The sequence below is a fragment of the Trachypithecus francoisi genome, unplaced genomic scaffold, assembly GCF_009764315.1.
Source record: "Trachypithecus francoisi isolate TF-2019V2 unplaced genomic scaffold, Tfra_2.0 Lachesis_group4, whole genome shotgun sequence".
In the NCBI taxonomy this organism is placed as follows: domain Eukaryota; kingdom Metazoa; phylum Chordata; class Mammalia; order Primates; family Cercopithecidae; genus Trachypithecus; species Trachypithecus francoisi.
In genome coordinates, this window is record NW_022681469.1 from 19,362,662 (window position 1) to 19,383,894 (window position 21,233).

General features: G+C 46.9%; 1 pseudogene; it reads right to left on the reverse strand.

The window, feature by feature from the left end:
* Positions 1-18,293: 18,293 nt before the first annotated feature.
* LOC117072113 lies at positions 18,294-19,795 on the reverse strand (annotated as a pseudogene).
* Between the last annotated feature and the right edge of the window lie 1,438 nt (positions 19,796-21,233).

A 21,233-nucleotide genomic window follows, 5' to 3' on the forward strand; every position in this document is an offset into this window, starting at 1 on the left:
TGTTGGCGGGTGTCTGACTCCGGAGTCTTCACTGGCCCCTTGCCTCAGCTGACCTCGCGTCGCCTGAGGCCCTACGCCTCCAGCCCTGATTCTCTTTCCTCTCCACCATTCTCACTCCCACCTCTGGTTCCTCTCTCAATCTACAGTTCTTCATCCGCAGCTCCTCCTGCTCCCTCCCCCAAATCCAATAGGCCACTGACTCTTGTGAATTCTCCCTTTTAAAATATTTTTATTTTTATTTTTTGAGGCAAGGTCTCGCTCTGTAGCCCAGGCTGGAGTGCAGTGTCAAAATCACGGCTCACTGCAGCCTCGGCCTCCCAGGCTCAAGCGATCCTCCCACCTGCGTCTCCCAAAGTTCTAGGATTGCAGATGTGATCTGCGGTGCCCGGCCCCTTTTAAACTCTTAGTCTGCCCATTGCACTCCATCCCTCTAGCCACTGGCCAAGTACAAGCCAATGCCTTCTCTTGCCCGACCACAGCAGCAGCCTTCTAAGAGGTCTCCCAGCCTCCACTCTTGCTCCCTCCTTTCCAGCCCCTCCCGCTCCGCACCCGCAGCATCTCCCTAAAGTGCAAACTCACCACTCCTTCAGGGATCCCTTTACCTGTGGGTTAAGACCATCTTTTTACAAGGCCTGAAGGTCCCTCATGGTTGAAGTCCTGCTCCTACCTAAGGCTTCCTCTCCTCCCACCCCTTCTCTGCCATCCCCAGACACACCCAACTATTCTGACTCTTTCCTCTGGGCCTTTGAACACTCTTCCCTCTGCCTGGAACACATCTCCTCCTTGGTCCTCTAACCCTCCTTGTAGCCCCCATGCACCTTAGTTCGCCTACCAAATTTCTGCTAATGCTTCTGATTGCACAGTCTCTAGGATACCTCATTCATTCAGATTAGGTTCAGCAGAATACAACAGAAAACCCCAGTAAGAGTTTAATTAGAAAGAAGGGTTTTTTGTTTGTTTTGTTTTGCTTTGTTTTGTTTTGTTTTGTTTTTTACCTGAAAGAAGTCTACAGATGATCAGCCCAGGGCTGGATTGAGAGCTCCAAGATCATCAGGGACCCCAGTTCTTTCTCTCTTTCTGCTCACCATCATCCTTAGTATATACCCTACATCTTCAGGATTCCCTCATGGTCACACTATGGCCACTGTGGTTCCAGCCATCCCACCTGCACACCAGATTACAGAAAGTAGGAAAAACCAAGGGGTAAAGGGCATGCCTCTTGTTGAATCAGACTCCTTTAAAGAGTTTTTCTGGAACCCCCAGTGATTTCCACTTACCTTCCACTGGCCACTTCTATCCCAAGTAAGTCTGTGGAGTATAGGGGTAATTAGCTAAAGCCATTGCCACGCTCAACAATGCAGAGATTCTGACAGGAAGAAGGGGAGAATGGAAAATGTGCATGACCAGCAATCCCTGCCTCGTAAGCCTCCTGTGATCCCAGACTGTGGCACCTGTCCTTTGGGCCTTTGGAACACTCTCCACCTCTCTTCCCATAGCACTTCACACATCCTACTGTCATTGCTTGATCCCCAACCAGATGACCAGCTGTGGTGCGAGGGCAGAGGCACTGCTATATCCTGCGTTCCTAGGGCAGTGCCCCATTGGAACACCAGGCCCAAAGCTTCAGACTTCACGTAGGCACAAGGAAGCATCAAAGATGTTTGAGCAAAGAAAGGTCATGATCACACCATGCTTTAGGAAAATTAACTTTGGTACCAGGTACAAAGCAGTTTGGGAGCAGATCAGCAAAGAAACTCTTGAAATAAACCATTGACATAAAAAGGAGTACCAAAGGCGTGATACCAATGCATTGGCAGTGGAGCTGACCTTAGGAACTTCCCAGTCAATCACAATACTCCAGGACCTATTGGAAGTAGGATCTAAGCCTCCCAGAGTCCCCGTGTGCCCTTGTCAGCTTCCCTGCTCCCCTCCTGATGCTTTCTGTGATCACTCCCCAAATAAATTGCTTGCACTTAAATCCTTATGTCAGGGTCTGTTTTGGGGGGAACCCAAAAGATAATGACCCTTAGGGGTGTGAAAGGGTCTGCTTCCTCAAGAAAAAGGTGCTCATGAAAATGGACACCATAATTGAGATAAAACCCATCAAGACCCCCTGCCCTAGGCCAGGGTTGGTGGCTCATGCCTGTAATCTCAGCACTTTGGGAGGCCGAGACGGGCAGATGACGAGGTCAGGAGATCGAGACCATCCTGGCTGACATGGTGAAACCCCATCTCTACTAAAAATACAAAAAATTAGCCGGACGTGGTGGCGGGCACCTGTAGTCCCAGCTACTCGGGAGGCTGAGGCAGGAGAATGGTGTGAACCCAGGAGGCAGAGCTTGCAGTGAGTGGAGATCGTGTCACTGCACTCCAGCTTGGGAGATAGAACAAGACTCCGTCAGAAAAACAAAACAATACAAAACAAAAACCTGCCCTCTATCCCTGAGCAATTGTAGAGTTTCTAAGACGGCTGTCCTTGAGAAGCTTGGGTGACAGGCTGCACCAGCTGTACTCCCAGGAGCAAGCAGTGGATGTAGGGACCCAGTTTTGTCCCACGAGGGTGTAGCAAGTAGTAACCTGTCTGATTTCAAACTCCCTCAGATTCATAGACTCTTACAGTGGACACCTACAATTCCCCAGGGAACCCCAGCATGTGAACTTCCATGTCACATGCTGTCAAGGAGGCCCAACAGGAAACTTGATCAGACTTAGAGTGAGTTTAAGTAGAGGTCTGGGAAGATTTCAAATGCAGCCTGGCCAGCACCAGTCTTCCCTTGGTCTTCTGGGCAGGGTTTTTGTTTGTTTGTTTGTTTGTTTGTTTACTACTTTCTAACAAAGTGTATGTCCCCATCTCTGAATGGCTCTGTCCTGCCTTCCCCTGTGTCTCAGGATATTGACTCCATCTCCTTTTCTTAGAGTTATAGAATAAGCGTGATTCTTGGCCCACAAATTAAGAGGTTGAAAAATAATGACATGTTCTTTCCTTCTTTTAAGTCAACTGAATTGTATCTTCAGGTCACCATCCCATTATGGGGGTAGAAAATACCACCAGACTGGGCGCAGTGGCTCATGCCTGTAATCCCAGCACTTCGGGAGGCCGAGGCAGGTGGATCACTTGAGCCCAGGAGTTCGATACCAGCCTGGCCAACATGGTGAAATCCTATCTCTACTGAAAATACAAAAATTAACTAGGCATGGTGGCGCGCGCCAGTAGTCCCAGCTACTCGGGAGTCTGAGGCAGAAGAATTGCTTGAACCCAGGAGGCAGAGGTTGCAGTGAGCGGAGATCTCGCCACTGCACTCCAGCCTGGGCAACAGAGTGGATAAGACTCCGTGTCAAAAAAAAAGAAAGAAAGAAAAGAAAATTCCATCAAAGATTTTTAAAATATTTATTGAACTAAAATCTAAATAACATAAAATTCACTATTTTAACCATTTTAAAACCCACAATTCAGACTTTTAGTATATTCACAACCCTCACCACTGTCTAATTCCAGAACATGCTCACACCCCGTAAGGAAATCCTGCGCCCGCCAATCAGCCACTCTCCATTTCACCTCACCCCCAGCCCCTGGCAACCACTAATCTGCTTTCTTTCCTTTTTCTGTATTACTATTTTTCATTTACTACTTATAAGTAACCACTAATCTACTTTCTGTCTCTCTGAATTTGCCTATATTGGACATCTCATATAAATGGAATTGTACAATTCGTGGTCTCCTGAGACTGGCTTGTCACTGAGTATAATGTTTGCAAGGGTCACATGTCATAGCATGGGTCAGTTCTTTATTCCTTTTCTTCTCAGCCAGTTTTGAGGACTCCTCATTTTTTTTTTTTTTTTTTTTTTTTTTTTTTTGACAGAGTCTCACTCTGTTGCCCAGGCTGGAGTGCAATGGTACAATCTCGGCTCACCGTGACCTCCGCCTGCCAGGTTCAAGTGATTCTCCTGCCTCAGCCTCCCAAGTAGCTGGGATTACAGATGCCCACTACCAGGCCCAGCTAATTTTTGTATGTTTAGTAGAAACGAGGTTTTACCATATTGACCAGGCTGGTCTCGAACTCCTGACCTCAAGCGATCCATCTGCCTCAGCCTTCCAAAGTGCTGGGATTATAGGCGTGAGCCACTACACCTGGCAGAGGGCTCCTCATTCTTCCAAGGCTGTGTCAGAATCCCCAAGGCTTAGGAGGGAAGGTCAACTGTGGCCATGGTTGACATCAGATTAGTATGTCCCTTAAAGCCCAGTAGGGGAGATATGGAGTCTTTGCTGGTGCTGGGGTTCTAGGGGCAGAGTCCTGCCTCTCCTGGCCACTCTGCCGTGTGGTCCCTTTCCGGAGGCTATCATTAAGTAGTGGATGGCCTTGTGGCGCTTAAGGGGCCTCAGACCTCTCTGCTCTTCTTAGGCAGGGTGAGGCCCCTCATTTCACCACCTCTCCAAGGCTGTTTCCCTTTTCCTCTCCTTTTCCAGGACAGCCTATAATCTCCTAGTGGTCTTAGGTTTTCAGTACAGACCAGCCTCATTCTCAGGCTGCTTTGCTGTCTGCCCCACTGAAATCCTGTAGGAAAAGAAGCACAAAGCCTGCCAAATTGCTTACAGTTAGGAAATATGTAGAGAGACAAAAAACTTTTTTTTTTTTTTTTTTTTTGAGATGGAGTCTTGCTCTGTTGCCCAGACTGGAGTGCAGTGGCATGATCTTGGCTCAGTGCAGCCTCCATTTCCCAGGTTAAAGTGATTTTCCTGACTCAGCCTCCCAACTAGCTGGGACTATAGGCATGTACCACCATGCCCAGCTAGTTTTTGTATTTTCAGTAGAGACAGGATTTCACCATGTTGGCCAGGCTGGTCTCAAACTGCTGACCTCAAGTTATCCACCCACCTCGGCCTCCCCACCCGCCTTTTTCTCCAAAAACTTTTATATCAATAAATTCTCCTGCCACCTGCCAGAGTGTGGTGCTTACACCTGAACCCTTTGTCTTTCCCCAGTGGGTCCTTGAGCATTTCTGGAATGTTGGTGTTTACTGGACCAGGTAGGGGACAGCGTTGCAAGTTGAAATCTCCCTAGACATTTTACAGGAAGGAGTCAGTCCCCCAACCTCTGCTCATGTCAGCAGGTCATTAAAATCACTGCCCCACTATTACCAGAACTTTCCAGTTTCCCAAAGGAGCTGGGAATCTGAGTTGTTACATGAAACTGCAAGTTTGAATGCCGGCAAATAATTCAGATTTTTAATATAAAATGTTGTTTTGAGCCCAAACAAAACAAAATGCATCTGCAGGATGGATTCAGCTCCTGAGCTGCCAGGTCACAATCCCTGATTTAAGCAACACATTCAAAGGCAGGGTGGCAGCGGCCCCGTAGAGCACAAGATGCTGTTGGGGCGATGAGGAGGCGCAGAACGGGGAGGATGCCGGGAAAGGTATTTGCATATGAGTGAGAACTTAGCCATAAGTGGGTGATAGGTTTCTCAGTCTATTCCTTTGGCCTGTGCTTGAGAAATCACATACCCTTCCCCCCAGTCTGCCACATGTCAGAAATTAATGAAACCACCTAAGATCTGCAACCAGGTTGCCCTTGTCTTCACGTTACTGTAGGACGCCAGGGAGGACTTAGTTCTTGGGAGAAAGGACTAGGAAGAGGTGACTTATAATAACAAATATATTCAACCCAGGAGGCGGAGGTTGCAGTGAGCCGAGATTGCACCACTGCACTCCAACCCGGGCGATAGAGCAAGACTCTGTCTCTAAATAAATAAATAAATAAATATTCACTACATTTTAATAAGTTAATCAAGTGAAACAAATTGTGAAACCACGACAAAGAGCAGGAACACTAAGTACTGGAAGTGGAAGATGTTTTGTTACGTGATCGTATTTTGACATGTTCTCCTTCCTCACTCTATTCTTGACTAACAATCCAATCCACGGGGAGTGGGGGACAGAGAGAGTTGCTGGTCAAAGGGCACAAAGTTTCCCTTAGGAGAAGTAAGATTTTTGAGATCTAGTGCACAACGTAGTGACTATAGTTAATAATAATGTACAGTATTGTATATTTCAAATGTTCTCACCACAAAAAAGTAAGTATTTGAGGTGATGGATGTGTTAATTAGTTTGAGTTAATTATTCTACATTGTTTACATATAATATCACTTTGTATCCATAAATATATGCAATTATAGGCCAGGCGCAGTGGCTCACGTCTGTAATCCCAGCACATTGGTAGGCCAAGGCAGGAGGATCACTTGAGACCAGCAGTTCCAGACCAGCCTGGGCAACATAGCAAGACACCATCTCTAAAAAAAATTTAAAAATTACCCGGGTGTGGTGGCACTGCCTGTGGTCCCAGCTACTCGGGAGGCTGAGGTGGGAGGATTGCTTGAGCCCAGGAGTCGAGGCTGCAGTGAGCTATGACTGTGCCACTGCACTCCAGCCTTGGCAACAGAGCAAGACCTTATTGCTAAAAAAAATTTTTTTTAATTAAAAAAATTCCAGCCTGGCCAATATGGTGAAATCCTGTATCTACTAAAAATACAAAAATTAGCCAGGTGCGGTGGCAGGTGCCTGTAATCCCAGCTACTCAGGAGGCTGAGGAGATCGCACCATTGCACTCCAGCCTGGGCAACAGAGCGAGACTCTGTCTCAAAAAAAAAAAAAAAAATTTATATATATATATAATTTGTCAGTTTATAATAAAACAATTTAAAAAACAATCGGGGGGAGCGGGGAGGGATTGCATTGGGAGTTATACCTGATGTAAATGACGAGTTGATGGGTGCTGATGAGTTGATGGGTGCAGCACACCAACATGGCACAAGTATACATATGTAACAAACCTGCACATTATGCACATGTACCCTAGAACTTAAAGTATAATAATAAAAAAAAAGTGAATGAGAAATAAAGACTTTCTTAGGCAAACAAAAAATAAAATAAAATAATAAAAAATAAAAATAAAAAACAATCAAATTCCCATTGCCAAGACCATGTGAGTATCACTATATGACCTACTGCTCTGCTTGGAGCCATGGAGGCTTCAAGGCCCTTCTTTCTGGGGTTCAGGCGAACACTGTCCTTTCTGTGGAGTCGCAGTGGGTGCTGCCGTCTATTGAAGAAATGCCTCTGCACTGGTGCAAGCCCATGCCTCTGTAAAGCCTACCTCTGCTTCCCTCTGGATGCTGGCTCTTCTTGCTAGAACAAGTCTCCCCAGAAGTTAAGGACCACTCCTGGGTCCTGCCTTTGCCATGGGTTCCTGGTGATGTAACTCTTCCTCAACTCATTGCTCTCATCCTCCTCCCAGGCCAGGTGAAGACACAGAAGCCTTTCCACCCTCAGCCCAACCCTGATACACAGCCTCTATGTGCAACCCCAAGTAGGGGACACAAATAGATCACTCAAAGCAGAAAGAGCGGGGCTCATCAGAAGACTTGGGCCAAGAGCTGTTCAGATCCCAGAGTTAACTGTGGGAAATGTCGTCAGTGACACTATAGCCCAGGAAGTGAGCCTTGGCTGGGTGAGTTCTTGGATCCACGCACATCAAGTGGTTTGAATCAGCAGATAATTTCTCATGGTCGAAAGTTTCCCTCAGCTGCTGCAATGATTTTTCTAGAGAAGGAAGAGTCTGCAGGATTTAAAGGGTGTGGGAATGAGGGAAAGATCTCCTGAGGATGGGCAAGGTGACATGTCTTGTCTGCAGAGCCAGAGGCACAGCCTGCTCCTCGTTGGTGCCACAGGGCTTGGAGATGACCCTGTGAGGTTAGCAAACCCCAGCCTTTGTGAACCAAATGCCAGTTCCTCTGCCCGCACAATTCCCTTAGGATTTCAGGGCTACCCTGGCTATTTGCTTCCAGTCAATGCCGTGGAGCCATCACAAAGCCAGAGATCTTGGCAAGGGACAGTGTTTGATTCCAGCATCCGCCCTGGAAACTTCCATGTCTTGAATCAGGCCTCAGTGCTCTGATCAATCGCTAAGGATCCCCTTCTTGGTCTCTGCCTTGAGGTATTGGTAAGGAGGTGTTTAGAAGAAGCAGAAGGGGCCGGGGGCAGTGGCTCACGCTTGTAATCTCAGTGCTTTGGGAGGCCGAGGTGGGTGGATCACTTGAGGTCAGGAGTTCAAGACCAACCTGGCCAACATGGCAAAACCCCGCCTCTACTAAAAATACAAAACTTAGCCAGGTGCAGGGGTGATGCACCTATAGTTCCAGCTACTCAGGAGGCTGAGGGACGAGAATTGTTTGAACCCAGGAGGTGGAGTTTGCAGTGAGCCAAGATCTCACCACTGCACTCCAGCCTGGGCGACAGAGTGAGACTCCATCTCAAAAAAAAAAAAAAAAGAAGAAGAAGAGGGAGAGGGAGAGGAAAAAGGAGAAGGAGAAGGAGAAGGAGAAGGAGACGGAGACAAAGAAGAAGAGCCCAGGTGTTGCAGAACCCACGTGGTGCAAAGGTTAGAAGCTCAGGCCTGACCCAGACTGACTGGGGCACAGCCTGGCTCTGTCACTTACTGAGTCAGGATGGATTCATTTAACTTCCCATGACTTTATTTTCCTCAGCTGTAGAACAGTACCAACTTCATGGGGTGTTATAAGAAATAGATGAGGTCATATATGTAAAAGTTTTTCTTGTTTTTGGTTTTGGTTTTTTGGCAGAGTCTCGCTCTGTCACCCAGGCTGGAGTGCAGTGGCGCGATCTCAGCTCACTGCAAGCTCTACCTCCTGGGCTCAAGCAATTCTTCTGCCTCAGCCTCAGGAGTAGCTGAGACTACAGGCGCCCGCCACCATGCCCGGCTAATTTTTTGTATTTTTAGTAGAGACGGGGTTTCACCGTGTTAGCCAGGATGGTCTCAATCTCCTGACCTCGTGATCCGCCTGCCTCAGCCTCACAAGTGCTAGGATTACAGGTGTGAGCCACCGCGCCCGGCTGTAAAACATTTATAAGACACGTTGAAATGTTATCATCCTTATTCTCCTAAATTCCATCCTTCTCTCTTGCTGTGTTTTCTGCCTCCCAGGCTTTGCTCACAGTAGATTTAGCGCACTGCAGATAATTCCACTGTCCTAAGGCAGCATCGCTAGACAGAAAGGGCCTTTCTTAATAAAGCTGCATTTTCTCCCTTCTATGTGTTGTTGTTGTTGTTTGTAAATTGTGATAAAATACACAGAACATAAAATTTACCATCTGAATCATTTTCAAGCGTACATTTTAATGGCATTCCTTCAGTATTTTCATATTGCTGTGCAACCGTCACCATCTCCTAAACCCTTTCATCTTGTAAAACTGAAACTCTGTCCCTGTTAAACAATTCCCCATCTCCCCTTCTCCGACTCTCTTGGCAACCACCCTTCTCTTTTCTGTCTCTGTGAATTTGACTACTCTAGGGAGCTTGCATAAGTGGAATCAAACAGTATTTGTCTTTTTGTGGCTGGCTGATTTCACTTAGGATAATGCTGAGATTCAACACGGTTGTAGCACAGGTCAGAATGTCCTTGAGGTTTGTTTCTTTCGTGTAAGATCTTACCCAAAGTGACAGGAAAAGCTCATCAACTTCATCTCTTCAGCCTCCTAGCTCTCCCGCATTTGTAAACACCTGGTTTGAGGGGCAACAATTTAATTTGTTGCTTCATTGTTACATAACAAGAATCACCAATATGCTAGCCAAGGATAGAAGGGTCTTCATCTTACCTTGATTCAGCCAGTTCTACACTTTAGGGTCACTGCAATCCTCCATTATTTTATTTTTCCTTATTTTCGGAAGGGAGACAGAGTCTTGCTCTGTCACCCAGGCTGGAGTGCAGGGGCGCAATCTCGGCTTACTGCAGCTCCCGCCTCCCAGGTTCAAGCAAATTCTCCTGCCTCAGCCACCCGAGTAGCTGGGATCACAGGTGCATGCCACCGCGCCCGGTTAATTTTTGTATTTTTAGCAGAGAGTGGGTTTTGCCATGTTGGCCAGGCTGGTCTCAAACTCCTGGCCTCAAGTGATCCTCCCACCTCAGCCTCCCAAAGTGCTGGGATTACAGGCATGAGCCACTGTACCTAGTCAATAATCCTCCATTCTTTATGGCAGTTTCTATATCAGGACTCTTCCCAGGGTAAGCAACAGAAAGCCTAACTCACGTTGGCTTTGGCAGAAAAAAAAAAAAAAAGAAATTCATTGCCTTATGTAACTGAAAGTTCAGAGTGGAGAGGAAGAGTTCCGAGTACTGACTGAACTAGGCACTTCGGCTGTGTCGTCAAGACAAGCTCCAGGCCGGGCGCAGTGGCTCACACCTGTAATCCCAGCACTTTGGGAGGCCGAGATGGGTGGATCACAAGGTCAGGACTTCGAGACCAGTCTGGTCAATGTGGTGAAACCCCGTCGCTACTAAAAATACGAAAATTAGGTGTGTTGGCGGGCACCTGTAATTCCAGCTACTTGGGAGGCTGAGGCAGGAGAATCACTTGAACTCAGGAGGTGAAGGTTGCAGTGAGGGGAGACTGCGCCATTGCACTCCAGCCTGGGCAACAAGAGCGAAACTCTGTCTCAAAAATAAAATAGAATAAATAAAAATTAAAAAATTAAAAAATTAAAAAAAAAGTAAGACGAGCACCGTCTCTCTTTGTTCTTCACCATGTGAGCTTTATTCCTGGACTCCACACCATAAGAAATTGGCTTCCAGCACTCCAGGTCAGTATCTCCTCATGTGTGAAGCCAGCAGAAAAAAGAGAGCTTCTCTTCCTTTAATACTTCGAAGAAAGTCCTGGTCATGATTGGCACTGCCCCAGCATGGGTTCTGTGTCCATCTCTGAACCAATCATGGTGGTAAGGCCTGAGTCATCTGCCCAACCCTAGGTCACCTCCACCTAAATCAAAGAACTGAAAATGGGGAAGACATGATTCCCCATCAAAATTCAGGCTCCTATTATGAGAGGAAAGGGGAGAGCTTCCTGGAGAAGAAAAGGCCACATATACACTGGAATAGTATGCATCTGTGTAAAAGGAATAATGCTGATGTGTGTATCCTGATTTGGAACAATCTCCAAGATACATTAAGTTAGAAAAAAGCAAGGTGCAGAAGACATGTGCGTGTGGATGAGTGTGTGTGTTTGTATAGGCATGAAGATTTTTGGAAGGATACACAAGACATAGTTAATGGTGTTTATCTCTGCAGCACAGACCTGGCTGGGTACGGTGGAATGAAGACTCTTTTTGTTTTCTAGCCTTCTGATGTTTAACTGCGTACATGTGCATTTTCAGTGAATATCAACTAGCCAGGCCCAGTGGTTTAGTTCCATTCAGAACATCTATATTAGAATTTTTACCCCTACAGAGAATGGAGAATACCACTAGGTAGGTGTGTGTAGGTGTAGGTATGTGGAGTCTGTGAACTGGAAGAGATTTTGATAGCAAAGCCCCTGCATCACATTTTTTTGGTTGGGGGCAGAGGCTGGGGATACCTTCAGCTGAAAATGGGAACATGGGGCTCAGCCGTAAGAGCTCAAGTCTGGGGATAGGGAGGGCTAGTCTCTGTGCACGCCTGGATTTGGGGTCCAATGGGCCTTTGGAGGAGCTCAGAGCACTGCAAGCCCACCCAGGCCCTTCCTTTGTGCCCTGGCTGCAAAGCTGCCCTGGAAGTGCTTATTTTGCTTTGGCCGTTAACTCCACTCACCATTGCTTATGGGAGGTGATTAATGTTTATATGTGAGGTGATTAATGTTTATGTCTAGCTACTAGGTTTTTTAAATAAAATTATTTTCTTTTCTGTTTTGTTTTGTTTTGTTTTTTGAGACAGTCTCACTCTGTCGCCAGGCTGGAGTGCGGTGGCACGATCTCGGCTCACTGCATCCTCCACCTTCGGGTTCAAGCGATTCTCCTGCCTCAGCCTCCGAGTAGCTGGGACTACAGGTGCGTGCCACCACGCCCGGCTAATTTTTTGTATTTTAGTAGAGACGGGGTTTCACCATGTCGGCCAGATGGTCTTCATCTCTTGACCTCGTGATCCGCCCGCCTCCACCTCCCAAAGTGCTGGGATTACAAGCGTGAGCCACCATTCCACACCTATTTTGTTTAAAAAATAAAATAGAGACAGTGTCTCACTATGTTGCCTAAGCTGGTCTCAAACTCCTGGGCTTAAGCAATCTGTCCATCTCAGCCACCCAAAGTGTTGAGATTACAGGCATGAGCCACTCCACCAGTTCTATGTCTAGCTATCACGTAGCAGAAACATTCTGGAAATTGCTAAGAAATGTCAGATCAATTCCTGGGTATTGTTTCTAAGCTCAGGCCCAGGCATGGCGTCTGCTCCTATGTGCTGATGTCATAAGGTGCTTCTCAGGTGGCAGGACCCTCTGAGCGTAACCTTACAAAACGGGGACCCCTGGAGGCAAGTCTGGACTCACTGGCCAGGAACTGCAAGCCATCCTCACTGACACCCCACTTCCCTAGACACACGAGAATCAAGCTGACAGGGCTCAAAGATTCCTTCTTCCTTCCACAAATTCATTCAACAATTAGCGTCAGCTGTGCATGAAGCACTGTGCTAGGTACCGGGAATGTAAAGATGAATGACGTACCCAGTTCAGGCTCTCAGCTCAGTCGCCTGGTAGGCTCTTGTTCTCATTAAAAGTTCCTGAGGGAGAGACCCTACGCCTCACTCATCACAAAGGTAGCCTAGGAACCAGCTCTGCGAATCAGAGGGGAATATGTTTAGCATTTCCTGATGGAAACAAAATCTACAGTCAAGAAAAAGCTGGGCCTGGCTGAAACATTGACTTTTGGAGGACAGTGATGCCTTCAGCAAGCATCCTGCCAAAAACCCTGCCTCGTGCATTAGCCTTCTCCCTGGAGGGTAACAGGACCCGCGAGTCACAGAAAACTCAACTCATACCGGCTACGGAAAAAAAAAACCAAATCTGATCGGATTTTTTGTTTCTATTATACAACAACAGAAATAAGCACAGATTTTCTTATTGTAAAACTAACATGTAGGCTGTTTTCATGTAAACAATATATAAACGTTTAAAATAATTTTTCTTTAGAATTTGGCATACTATTTACATGCTTCTAAGCACTTTTTAAAAGTATGCAAAATAAATACTTATGAACTTGTTTTTCACACAAATGGGATGACTTCATACACTCTGCAAACTTGCTTCTTGTGTCACTTCATATAGCTTCATCACATTCTTTTTTTTTTTTTTTTTTTGAGACGGAGTTTCGCGCTGTCACCCAGGCTGGAGTGCAGTGGCCGGATCTCAGCTCACTGCAAGCTCCGCCTCCCGGGTTTACGCCATTCTCCTGCCTCAGCCTCCCAAGTAGCTGGGACTACAGGCGCCCGCCACCTCGCCCGGCTAGTTTTTTGTATTTTTTAGTAGAGACGGGGTTTCACCGTGTTAGCCAGGATGGTCTCGATCTCCTGACCTCGTGATCCACCCGTCTCGGCCTCCCAAAGTGCTGGGATTACAGGCTTGAGCCACCGCGCCCGGCTTTGGCTTCATCACATTCTTGACCTAGAATTCCAGAGCAGGCCAGCAACAGTGGCTCACACCTGTAATCCCAGCACTCTGGGAGGCCAAGGTGGGAGGTCACTTGAGCCCAGGAGTTCAAGACCAGTCTGGGCAACATAGTGAGACTCCTGTGTCTATTTTATTATTAAAAATAAAGGAAGAAAGAAAAAGTAGAATTCTAGAGTATGGAGTTACCACAATTATTTCATTATTCTATTTTGTTGTTGTTGTTGTTTCTTTGTTTTTTGAGACAGGGTCTCACTCTGTCACCCAGGTTGGAGTACAGCAGAGCAATCATGGCTCACTGTAGCCTCGACCTCTTGGCCTTAAGCCATCTTCCCGCCTTAGCTTTCTGAGTAGCTGGGACTACAGGTGCATATCACCATTAGCTCCATTGCTGACTTTTAAAAATTATTTTTTGTAGAAATCGTGTCCCACTATGTGGCCCTGGCTGGTCTCAAACTCCTGAGCTCAAGCAATCCTCCTACTTCAGCCTCCCAAAGTGCTGGGATTACAGGTATGAGCCACTGTACCCGTCCTATTCTTCTATTGAGGGACATTTAAATTGTTACTTTTCTTTTTTTCTTTTTTTTCTTTTTTCTTTTTTTTTTTTTTTGAGATAAGGTCACCCTCTGTCACCCAGGCAGTCTGGAGTACAGTGGTGTGATCACAGCTCATTACAGCCTTGACCTCCCAGGCTCAAGCGACCCTCCTGCCTCAGCCTCCCAAGTAGCTGGGGCTATAGGCAAGTGCCACCATGCCCAGCTAATTTTTGTATTTTTTGTAGTTATGGGGTCTCGCTATGTCGCTGAGGCTAATCTCAAACTCCTGCCTCAGGTGATCCTCCTGCCTCAGCCTCCCAAACTAAATTACTACAATGCTGCAATGAACATCCTAGCACATACACTTCTGCACCCTTGTGGAAGTATTTCTGTGGAAGAAATTTCCAGAAGTGGGATTACTGGGTCAGAAGCTGTCTGAAATTGTAGAATTTGATTTTGAGGTAAAGAATACCCTATGAGTGAACACTCTGCAGACCAGAGGGGCAGAAAATGATACACATGATTATTTATTCATAGTGAATTGTGAAGTGTGCTGGAGGGGATGCCGTTGGCAGGCCTGCTCAGAAATGTTCCAGTCACTGCCTTCCTGCTAGGACAGGAAATGTGCAGAGAAGGATCCTGGCTCAGCGTGTCCCTGATCCCACTGCTAGACCTTCAGAAGGGGTTTTTTGGGGGTTTTTGTTGTTGTCTTTGTTTTCAAGACAGGGTCTTACTCTGTCACCCAGGCTGGAGTGCAGTGGTGCCATCTCGGCTCACTGCAGCCTCTGCCTCCCAGGTTCAAACAATTCCCCTGCCTCAGCCTCCCGAGTAGGTGGGATTACAGGGGTGCACCACCACGCCCGGCTAATTTTTGTATTTTTAGTAGAGACAGAGTTTCACCATGTTGGCCAGGCTGGTCTCAAACTCCTGATCTCAGGTGATCCGCCCGTCTCAGCCTCCCACAGAGCTGGGATTACAGGTGTGAGCCACCGTGCCCAGCCTCGGGAAGGGTTTTGATGGTGGCCTCAGGAGTAGTCATGAAGTGAACATACCACACACTGTGAACACACAGATGATAGAGAAGCCCTCGGACTCACAGCAGGTGCTGCTCTGTAGAAAGAACAGCGCCCCCAGGTGTCATGCAGATGCCAGCACCTGTTCTCACGCAACCCGCGGCTGGCCTTTGCCTTTAGAGGAGAAAGCAGGGTTCAATTTCTCTTCTTCTGAAACTCGCCAGCAAATGTTTGCTGTCTAAACTTCTTTTTTTTTTTTTTTTTTGAGACGGAGTCTCGCTCTGTCACCCAGGCTGGAGTGCAGTGGTCAGATCTCAGCTCACTGCAAGCTCCGCCTCCCGGGTTCACGCCATTCTCCTGCCTCAGCCTCCCGGGTAGCTGGGACTACAGGCGCCCGCCACCTCGCCCGGCTAGCTTTTTGTATTTTTAGTAGAGACGGGGTTTCACCGTGTTAGCCAGAGATGGTCTCGATCTCCTGACCTCTTGATCCGCCCGTCTCGGCCTCCCAAAGTGCTGGGATTACAGGCTTGAGCCACCGCGCCCGGCCTAAACTTCTTCTTAACTACTGTTAATACAATATGACACAATAAGACTCCAGGAGAGTCTTAGTGAGTGAATGTTCTCATTTTGGGAGTGACCAAAGGCCCACGGTATGGAATGGTGAAGGACATTCCCAGAGCTAGCAGATGAGCCTCCCAGTGAGTCAGTGTCCACATGTCACTGCCGTTTCACTGCTGCACCCGCATTACTGAACTCTCCGTGCTGCTCTGAAACTGATAGGAACTGGCACAATGGCTTGAAAAATGGTCAAGCAATTGGAAAGTTTGTTGGAAATGGAAATGCAAAGGTGGTCACCTGCTGTGCAGTAGAACAGGCAAAGGAACAACTCTAGACTGCAATTTTTTTTTTTTTGAGACGGAGTCCCAGTTTGTTGCCCAGGCTGGAGTGCAGTGGTGCAATCTCGGCTCACTGCATCCTCCACCTCCCAGGTTCAAGTGATTCTCCTGCCTCAGCTTCCTGAGCAGCTGGGATTACAGGCACGCATCACCACCCCCGGCTAATTTTTGTATTTTTAGTAGTAACCGGGTTTTACCATGTTGGCCAGACTGGTCTCGAACTCCTCACCTCAGGTGATCTGCCCACCTCGGCCTCCCAAAGTGCTGGGATTACAGGTGCCAGCCACCATGCCTGGCCTGGACTGCGATTTTTAAAGGAGCCAAATAAACATTCTCATATTTCAAGCTTCCTCAACTTCCACACTCTCCATATTTTGGACTAGAAACTTCCTCATTTCAGGGGGCTGTCCTGTGCATAGTCCCTGGTGTCTACCCACCAGCTGCCAGTAGCAACCCCTGGCTTCCAGTTGTGACAACCAAAAATGTTTCTGGAACCACTTCCATATTTGAACGTTTGGTTCAGGAAGGTCTTGAGAAGTAGCTCTCTGGAAGGCCAAGCAGCAGCTGTGTGTCCTGCCCAGAACAGTAGGAACCTCTTTGGATTTTGGTAACTATTTTTTTATGTGGAAATAATATGAAACATTTATTAGATATACTGGACAAAAACAGAACTAAGTACTCCAACTCTACTGCAGCATTACAAAATCCATCCCTTCACCACAGTGTAAGGTTTAAGGGCAACCTGCCCAAGGATGCTTGTTTTGTTGTTGTTGTTGCTGTTGTTTTTGAGACAGAGTTCCGCTCTTGTTGCCCAGGCTGGAGTGCAAAGGCGCGATCTTGGCTCACCACAACCTCCGCCTACCGGGTTCAAGCGATTCTCCTGCCTCAGCTTCCTGAGTAGCTGGGATTACAGGTGTGTGCCACCATGCCTGGCTAATTTTGTATTTTTAGTAGAGAAAGGGTTTCTCCATGTTGGTCAGTCTGGTCTCAAACTCCCTACCTCAGGTGATCGCCTGCCTTGGCCTCCCAAAGTGCTAGGATTACAGGCGTGAGCCACCGCGCCCAGGCGGATGCATGTTACATAAAACACAGCAAGATTGCTGTGGCCCTGCCAAGTACTTCCAGTCCCTACCCAGGTCCTACTGAATACTGGTGGTCCCAATTAGTTTTATTGAAATAATTTTTTTTTTTTTGAGACGGAGTCTAGTTCTGTCTAGTGGGATGACATGATCTCTGCTCACTGTAACCTCTGCCTCCCAAGTTCAAGTGATTCTCTAGTTCTGTCTAATGCAATGACATGATCTCTGCTCACTGTAACCTCTGCCTCCCAAGTTCAAGTGATTCTCCTGCCTCAGCCTCCTGAGTAGCTGGGATTACAGGTGTGTGCCACCATGCCTGGCTAATTTTTGTATTTTTAGTAGAGACGGAATTTAACCATTTTGGTCAGACTGGTCTCGAACTCCTGACCTTGTGATCCACCCACCTCAGCCTCCTAAAGTGCTGGGATTACAGGCGTGAGCCACCGTGCCTGGCCTGAAATAAATCTTTAAAGGAAAAGATAAAGCATTTCAAAAGACAAGTCAAAATGCTTCGGGAACCACATATGCAACACAAGCTTTATCCTCAAATGAGTTATGTTTGCCTCGCACTAATAAACTTTTATTTCACTCAGTTAGAGCAATAATCTTCCATACATAAGTATCTCCCTTGTCCAATAATTCAAAGGAAAAAGAATCCAAAATGATTAGTAAAGAAAAATATAAGAATTAACAGACCCTTTAAATTTGTTTTAAGTATTTTTAAGGTTTAAAAAGTGTTTAATGTTTGTAATTCCTAGCAGAAAAACATTATCTGAATGAATACCCTAATGGCAAACCTCTGTAAAATGCTTCAGCTGCATTTGGAGAAGAGGGGTAGGGATTATCTTCAAAGCATCCCAGCTCTCTTGATGAGAAGGTCAGAGATACACTGGCTTGTATTATTGCGACATCCATAAGGTAATCTAGGTTACTTTTCCTTTGGCAAGGGTTTTTTTTCTTTTTTCTTTTCTTTTTTTTTTTTTTTTTAACAGAGTCTTGCTCTGTTGCCTAGGCTGAAGTATACTGGCATGTGGTCTCGGCTCACTGTAACCTCTGCCTCTTGGGTTCAAGCAATTCTCCTGCCTCAGGATCCGAGTAGCTGGGATTACAGGCATGTGCCACCACACCCGGCTAATTTTTGTATTTTTAGTAGAGACGGGGTTTCACCACATTGGTCAGGCTGGTCTCGAACGCCTGACCTCGTGATCCACCCGCCTCAGCCTCCCAAACTGCTGGGACTACAGGTGTGAGCCACCACACCCGGTGTAAGGGCTTTCTTTATCAGAAGAGCATTACGCTTGACTGCCAACTTTGGCTGATAATTTACTGATAAGATTCATAATCTTTGGGTTGCTCTGGTATTTTGACATGTTTGCTGGGTCCTGAGCCACATCCTGGAAGGCCACCATAACTTCTGGATCCTGCATGGCTGCAAGAACCTCTGGATCACTAAGAATTTCATTGAGTCCAGGGATTCCGGCCATTCCAGCCATGCCTCCTCCCATTCCAGACATTCTTCTGGGAAAATGACCAGGCACTCCCCCAGGAAAGCCACCTGGAAAAGAGCCATACTGTGCTCCTGACTGTCATCTGGCTTCTTCCTCCCTCTGGGCTCTCTCACGCTCTTCTTGAGCCTTCTTAACTGTTTCTATTCTTTCTTTGATCTCTTGCTCTTCACGTTTTCACTCATACTTTCTCCGATGTTCTGCAATTTTCTCTGCCCAGGTTGAACTTCTTTCAGCATTCCACTGGCATCTTCATCATAATCCAATATACAGGCAAGTCTGTGTGCTTTCCCTCACCACTTGCAAGGCTGAGCTGAATCAGGATTTCTTTCTTTTTTTTTTTTTTTTAGATGGAGTCTTGCTCTGTCACCCAAGCTGGAGCGCAGTGGTGCAATCTTGGATCACTGCAACCTCCACAACCCGGGTTTAAGCGATTCTCTGCCTCAGCCTCACAGGTGCTTACCACCACGCCCAGATAATTTTTGTATTTTTAGTAGAGACGGGGTTTCACCTTCTTGGCCAGGCTGGTCTCGAACTCTGACCTCGTGATCCACCCGCCTCGCCCTCCCAGTGCTGGGATTACAGGCATGAACCACCGTGCCTGGCCCAGGATTTATTTAAATGGCTCTATCACAGTCTCAGATGGCAGGATTTGGCTTCTATAATTTGACAGACACTGGCCCTCTTGACATACAAAATGGCCAAGTGAGGATTCAGCTTGATGGCATCTGTGAACAAGTCAATGGCTTTCTGCAGTTCACCATCATTTAGGGCTTCAATAGCAGTCACTTTCTTATCATTTGCCTGATCCATCATCTCCTCTTATCTCTGCATTCTCATCTCCCATTTCTTGAGGGGCATCAGTGCCTGTTTCAATCACACCTTCATTATCAATTTCTAGATCACTTTCCTCGCTTGATGGTTTGTCTGCCTTTAAGTCTTCCTCCACCTTCTTACTGTCAGGTGTTTCTTCCTTGGTATTTTCTTCTGATTTAGCTTTCTGAGTAGCAGGTGGTACTTTACCCCCATGCTCTCCACCCACTCCCTCAGGAAGCGTATTTCCTCAGTGTGCAGAACGCTCGGATCCTGCTTACACATTTTCACAAAGGCCCGAAGCTTGTTCACTTTGCTGGGGTCCACAGTCGGGAGGCGGTGGGCAAGGCTGAGGAGCTGCAGCCCGGTTCCAGGCCCAGGCGCTGGCTTGGCGTGACCATGCAAAAGGTGACTTTTGGTAATTATTATTAGGCGTTTTCCCTCATCCAGACCTGAGGACTGGATTCAGCCACCATGGGGCAGAGTGAGACACCATCGACCTCATGGAGTTAGTTCAGGGCTGCAATTAAATGATACACACGAACATGTATTGCAAATGAATGTAAGAGGTAAAGGCTAGAGAAAGCTACCTCCAGATCGATTTTCAAATACGCCCAGACCTTGATTCACATTTTAGGGGATAAAAGCAGGGTTCTTTTTTTCTTTTCCTCACATTCTATGATCCAATTAAATAGGTTTCTAAAGTTGTATGAATAAGCATTGTTTCCTGTAGTTTTTAAAACTGTATTTTCATTTTGGTTCTTTTTTTTTTTTTTTTTTTTTTGGAGACAAGGTCAGGCTCTGTTGCCCAGGCTGGAGTGCAGTGGTATGATCTCGGCTCACTGTAACCTCTGCCTCCTGGGTTCAAGCGATTCTCCTGCCTCAGCCTCTCAAGTAGCCGGGATTACAGGCGCGGGCCACTAGGTTCAAATATTCTTTGTATTTTTAGTAGGAATGGGATTTCACCATGTTGACCAGGCTGGTTTCGAACTCCTGGCCTCAAGTGATCCACCCGCCTAGGCCTCTCAAAGTGCTGGGATTACAAGCGTAAGCCACCACTCCCGGCCTTGTATTTTCATTTTGATTGGGGCAAAAATACAACCTTTAAATCTTTTTTATCTCCCAACTGTTATTTTAGATTCAAGGGGTACATGTGCAGGTTTGTGAGTTGGACATATGGTGTGATGCCGAGGTTTGGGATAAACATGATTCCTTCCCCCAAGTGCTGAGCACAGTATCCAACCGTTTTTCCACCCTTGTCCTTCTCCCTCCCCCATCTAGGAGTCCCCAGTGCCTACTGTTCCCATCTTAATGTCCATAAGTACCCAATGTCTAGCTCCCACTTATAAGTGAGAACATGCAACCGGCCAGGCATGGTGGCTCACGTCTGTAATCCCAGCACTTTGGGAGGCCGAGGTGGGCGGATCACTTGAGTTTGGGAGTTCGAGACCAGCCTGACCAAAATGGAGAAACCCTATCTCTATCAAAAATACAAAATTAGCCAGGGGTGGTGGCGCATGCCTGTGATCCCAGCTACTCGGGAGGCAGGAGAATCTCTTGAACCCGGGAGGCCAAGGTTGCCGTGACCCGAGATTGCGCTATTGCACTCCAGTCTAGGCAACAAGAGCGAAATTCCATCTCAAAAAAAAAAAAAAAAAGGTGAGATAATGCATATTTAGTTTGTTTTCGGTTCCTGTGTTAATTCACGTAGGATAATGGCCTCCAGCTGCATCCTTGTTGCTGCAAAGCACTCCACATCTTTAAATCTTTATTTTCCCCGGTTTGGCTTTGGAAACAACAGCTTACAGCCTTTCTGAAGCCCCATCCCATTCTTCACTCTTTCCCAGTTTATTAACCAACAGGTGACAGCAATGGCCTCTGACAGCCTCGACCCTGGAATCCTGAGCAGACGCC